Source organism: Chionomys nivalis, chromosome 11 (genome assembly GCF_950005125.1).
Source record: "Chionomys nivalis chromosome 11, mChiNiv1.1, whole genome shotgun sequence".
In the NCBI taxonomy this organism is placed as follows: Eukaryota; Metazoa; Chordata; class Mammalia; order Rodentia; family Cricetidae; genus Chionomys; species Chionomys nivalis.
In genome coordinates, this window is record NC_080096.1 from 20,295,313 (window position 1) to 20,300,191 (window position 4,879).

Genomic DNA, 4,879 nt, shown 5'->3' on the forward strand with positions numbered 1-4,879 from the left:
CCTCCAACCCGGAAACGCGCGGATCTTCCGGCCGCCGGGCGCGCGCCTACCTCGCGCAGGCGCAGACTTGGGTTCAACACGTGGTTGAGCTGTGAGGCTGGCGCCCGGCTCGGCTAGCTGGTCGTGCTTTCTGCTGCGTGCGGCTGGTTGTTGGCGTGGACGCTGCGTCTCCTACCTCGGTGTGAATCCCTGCCCTAGATGTTTCTTTCCGACTCCTATGTTTTCACTAGCGTGATCGGTAACCGACGGCCTCGGATGGCTTCCAAGTCGCCATTTTTTGTTGGTGCCTTTGTCGTGCTGAGGATGGGATGTGTAGATACCAACTATGCGGCTCCCTCCAGGGGAGTTGGTGGCATGAGAAACTGGGGACTAGAAAGCCTAGTTGGGCCCGTTACATTGTTACAGTTGAGCGAGCGCTGTCTGAGGAACTGGTTAAGCACCCCCACTTTGCAGTAGGTCATGTGATCGAGGAGGAATCCTGTGTGCAATTTACCAAGATTCTACCTAAGAGATGCAGGGTCTCAAAATTCTCACTCCAAAGCCTGGGCTGGACCTGTAACCGCCAAGCTCTGAGCTTTGAGGTTCTTTTTAGTTCATTAAATGCTTGGTGAAGACTGTATTTTTTTAACCCTATTCCAAATATGCTAGGCATGTAAGCAACACGCGGGTTCAGCATCTGGCAGGGTTCTCACTCAGTAAGCTGGAGACCCCACACACTGTCTAGAAATCTCTGAGCTATCAATGTCCTTGTTCGCAGGAATCAGGAAGAGGTTCCCAGGTCGGTTCTTTATCTTTCCATCCTCATTCTGTCAATCTCATCCAACGTGCTGGAGCAAGGGCTTAGCTACCATTAAGTGGCAAACTGTCCATAGCTTTTTCTTTTTCTTTCTTTTTTTTTTAAACTTATTTTCTGTGTAAGAGTGTTTTGCTTGCATTTATATATGTGCCTGCCTGGTGCACAGAGGTCAGAAGAGGGTAGAGGGTAGCTGAAGCCTTAGAATTGAAGTTAGAGATGATTGTGAGCCACCATGTGGCTGCTGAGATTAGTCCTCTGCAAGAACAAGTGCTCCAAGCCATTAAGCCATTTCTCCAGCTCCTAACTTTATTTTTCTAATATAGTCTTTAGAGTTTGGCATATCAGTTTTTGTCGTTAAGTTTCTCCATTTACTAAACCTTTTTTTGGCTGTGTGCTGGGTACATACTGTTGGGTAAGACAGGCAGTCTTGTCTTAAGAGTGTACAGGCAAATGCACAAAGAGTAAGAATATCAATAAATTAAGACTGATCTGAGTGATGGCGGGTCCTAAGCCAATGCTCTGTGTTAAGAAAGCTTACAGATAAAGAGCCAAAGTGGTTGACGTTTGATAGGTGACAGTGAGAAACAGGTGGACTAGGTTGGAGGATTCATTTTAGGCCACAGCTTGTACAATATAGTAGAGATTTGGGCTTTTATTCAGTGTGCAGTGGAAACTGAGGAGGGAGAGCGTAATTTGTGTTTATGGAAACACTTGTGAGATGTGTTATCTCACACCTTTGATCCCAGCACTCTGGAAGCAGATGCAAGTGAATCTGAGTTTGGGGCCAGCCTGGTCTACTTAACAGAGAGGCTAGCCAGAGCTACACAGTAAGGCCATGTGTCAAATAACGTTGGTTTATAAAGGATCTTTTTTTTTTTTTCTTTTTGGTTTTTCGAGACGGTGTAAAGGATCTTTTGATGGACACTTGATAGCAGCCACCTGCCTTCCCACGAGTTTCAAATACCTCTTCCTTTTCCTTTTGCACTGTAAAGCGTTATTTAAATATCTCCTTTTGTTTGTAGATTCCACTTCATAAAGGGCAGGAAACTATATATATTATTAAAATATATTAAAGTATAATGTCCAAAAGTCTTTTCCTTTCTTTCTTCCTTCCTTCCTTCTTTTTTTTTTTTTTTTTTTTTTTTTTTTTTTTTTTTTTTGGTTTTTCGAGACAGGGTTTCTCTGTGGTTTTGGAGCCTGTCCTGGAACTAGCTCTTGTAAACCAGGCTGGTCTCGAACTCACAGAGATCCGCCTGCCTCTGCCTCCCGAGTGCTGGGATTAAAGGTGTGCGCCACCACCGCCCAGCTTCTTTTCTTTTTTGAGACAGGGTTTCTCTGTCTAGCTTTGGAGCCTGTCCTGGAACTAGCTCTTATAGACCAGGCTGACCTTGAACTCAAAGAGAGAGATCCACCTGCCGCTGCCTCTCAAGGGCTGAGGTTAAAGACGTGCGCCACTACCACCCGGCACATCTTTTTCTTTTGGTTTCAAAAATGCATATGCCATTGTGCCTGGCTTCTATACACATTAATGTAAAAGCAGTAAGGAGTGGAGAGACAGCTCACTAAGGAGTGGAGAGACGGCTCACTAAATGGGTAAAGCACTTGAGGTGCAAACCTGTGTTCCATTCCCAGCATCCTCAGAAAAAGCTGGACCAGACTGGTACCCATATGTTGTGAGGAGGTGAAAACAGAAGGATTCCCGGGCTTGTTGGCTAATCTGCATGAATTGAGGATGGTTAGGTGAGAGACCCTGTTTCAAGACATAAAGGGAATGATGAGGGAAAACATCAGACTTTGACCTCTTACCTACAGTAAACCAAGTATTATTGGGACATTCCAGTAATCCTGTCACTTAAGAGACTGGATTCAGAGTTAGAAGGCGGTTTAGACTGCAAAATAGTATCAAACCCCCCCCCCCCCCCGCCGCCGCCGCCCCACACTTCCTTAAAAAGCTCTCTGGACGCTGCCATTCAAGTTCAATCCTGGGTTACTTGATGAGACACTTCTAAAATTCCTTCCCCAGAGGAAACATAACGTCTACCCTTTTCCCAAGAGTCCCAACTGAGGTTCGCACCACAGTTCACTCTGGGCAGCCAATTAGTTTATTGGGTTTATTTACAGAGTAGGTGAGAGGTTAGCAACAGGGGTATGAGTACTTTGTCCCCCAGAAGTCATACCTTAAAATGTTTACTCAGCAGGGATAATGGCTGTCCTATAGTGCATAGATGAGCCCCTCCCCAGTGTTCCTTGGGCTACATACTGTAACCCTTGCTGGACACCACGCACAATGAAGGAAGAATTGGAGTGGCTGGATACGGCAGCTGAATTTTATGACAACCCAACCCCCCTCCTTGAGGGAATGTCAACTGGTATGATCGTTTGCAAGTGGGCTCATCTGAACAGCCCAAGATGGTGATTATTGGGCTTGGGGACTGGTCTTGAACAACACCCTGTCTGAAATAAGTAGCTTAAAATCCATCAGTCATTTGTCGGGTGCTTTTTGTCTTTGATGCCATATAACCTAGGCTTACCTGGAACTGCTGCAACTTCCCATGCAGGAATGCATGCACCACTCAGCCCAGTGGTTTGAAACTCGACATCTACTCTAGCCTAGCTAGAATTCCCTGTAGTGCTCCTGTCTCTACCTCCTGAGTGCAGGAATTACTGAAATAACACACCAGACCGCCCTTCTTTAAAAAGTATATATCTAGCCGGGCGGTGGTGGCGCACGCCTTTAATCCCAGCACTTGGGAGGCAGAGGCAGGCGGATCTCTGTGAGTTCGAGACCAGCCTGGTCTACAAGAGCTAGTTCCAGGACAGGCTCCAAAACCATAGAGAAACCCTGTCTCGAAAAATCAAAAAAAAAAAAAAAAGTATATATCTGAACCTGGCGTGGTAATCCTGGCGACAGCTAAGGTCACACAGAGAAACCCTGTCCCGACAAACCAAACCAAGTGGTGGTTAATATATGTGTGTATATGTGTGTATGTGTGTATACACACACATATATACACACACACACATAAACATATATCTGTTTTCATCGAAGTACAGTGTCCTGCCATTTAGGCACAGGGTGCTGGCTGGCTTGGCTTTTCCCTCCCCATCACCTAGAATCTAGGTCCTAGACGTCCAGTTGCTCCGTTTGCTTGCTTTTACAGTCATTGGCTCCTCCTGTGTGTTTCTGTCAGGCTGGACCGGAATGGACGGCTATGAGTGGCACTAGACTCCATATTTCAGTTTTGATTAAGTTAAGGCTTGGTGCTCCCAGAGCTAGTCTTCCCCGGACGGTTCTTCGCGCTGCGAGTTGGAAGTTGTGGTTGGCGGCAGCGCCGCCTACCTTTCCCTCCGAGCCCGCCAGAGCCTTCCCGACAAGCACTGCTTAATTTGCATATTGACTCACGCTCTTCCCTTTACAGCTATACAAAAATCGAAAAACATTCTCTTTGTGAAAGCTTCGCTCGGCTTCAGAAGACTCTAGTGTTCCCTCCCGGCGTAGGCAATATAGAATTGAAAGTTGGGTCGACTTCATTTTCACCTTCATCTTAAGATGGGTGGTCCGACATTGCCACCCTGCTCCTGCGCGTGCTTGGGCAAAAAGGGCTTCTGTCGTGAGTGGCACACGTAGGGCAACTTGATTGCTCTGCGTGCGGAATCGACATCAAGAGATTTCGGAAGCATAATTTTTAGATTCTTGGGCAGCTGGTGATCGTTGGTCCCGGCGCCTGCATCTGGTGTGAGAAAGTCAGAGCCTCTCTACATGTGTAGTTTGGCTTTTGTAGCGCTGTGTTCTACAGCATGTTTTTCCGATGTTAGCCCCCTCATGTATCAGAAGACGACTGGCGGACCCCACTCGGCAATGCTGCTACTCTGTCAGCTTTCTGAGCACATGCCCGGTTGGCCTTTGGTGTGTAAATATTACTTGACGTGCACAAGTGTTTTGTCCTCGTGGACACCTGAGCTTACATACTTTGGTGCCCATGGAAGACAAAAAGAACATGGGGTCCTCTGGAACTGAAGTTTACATTTTGTTTTGTTGTGTTCTGTCACATGGTTGCTGCAAACTGAACTCCTCAAATGTTG

At 46.7% G+C, this 4,879-nt stretch overlaps 1 non-coding gene across 1 annotated transcript; it reads left to right on the top strand.

The window, feature by feature from the left end:
- Window positions 1-4,391: 4,391 nt before the first annotated feature.
- LOC130884526 (U11 spliceosomal RNA) lies at window positions 4,392-4,525 on the top strand. Its single transcript, XR_009058052.1, has one exon. It is a non-coding gene; the product is annotated as a U11 spliceosomal RNA (small nuclear RNA).
- Window positions 4,526-4,879: the final 354 nt, after the last annotated feature.